A 901-nucleotide genomic window follows, 5' to 3' on the forward strand; every position below is an offset into this window, starting at 1 on the left:
GCTCCCCCCTGCCCCTATAGTTTGTTAGCTTCCATAATCAAAAGTCAAATATTAGTATAAAATAAAAATTCATTCTTATGTGAATGTGTTAACAAAAATAACTGTGTGAGATTGGATTTCTTTTCTTCTTAATATCTAATGTATTAATAGTTAAATTTATAGTTGGATCTGGTAACAGTTATCTTATAAAGACTAGTAAATTATTTGTTTAGAAAAATATTTATCTTGAAATAGTCTTTAATTTTAAATAAGTTTTTAATTTCTATAAAATATGTTATTTTTTTGTTTCGGTTCTAAAAATTTCAAATTTTTTTTTTTTAGTCTAAGATATTAGTTTATCTTTATTCCATTGAATATTAACGTGTCATGTCAAAACAAAAACTAGGACTAAAACTGGGAAGAAATAAATTCAGATATAAAAAATAAAGATAACAAGGCCAATTTATTTATTTATTTGATTAACAAAACAAGGAGAAAAGGAAAGTGTGTGTGTCTTTTCCTCTTTAGTTAAACATGGGAAAAAGATAAGTGGGTTCCCCTTTGTGAAAATTATAGAAATGGAGATTGGAATGGTGTACGTTTTTTTTCCCTTCTATTTAATGATCACCAAAAAAGACAAAGTTGATAATTTAAATTCTGCTTTTTCAAAATGGAAAAAATCAACATTAACTTTCCACTGAATATAATGAATCAAAGTCATTTTCAATCTTCAGTGACAAAGCAATAGAAAGTTAGGTCTTGATGCTGCAAGATGCCCACCTTTAGTTAGTGGGATATTAACCTCACTTTCCTCCTACTTTTCAGTTCAAACTCTTGTTGTAAAAAGTTAAATCTATATATAGTATCACAGGAAATTAAATACTATTATTACCCAAAAAAAAAAAAGAAATTAAATACTATA

The sequence above is a fragment of the Arachis ipaensis genome, chromosome B03 (assembly GCF_000816755.2).
Source record: "Arachis ipaensis cultivar K30076 chromosome B03, Araip1.1, whole genome shotgun sequence".
Classification (NCBI taxonomy): domain Eukaryota; kingdom Viridiplantae; phylum Streptophyta; class Magnoliopsida; order Fabales; family Fabaceae; genus Arachis; species Arachis ipaensis.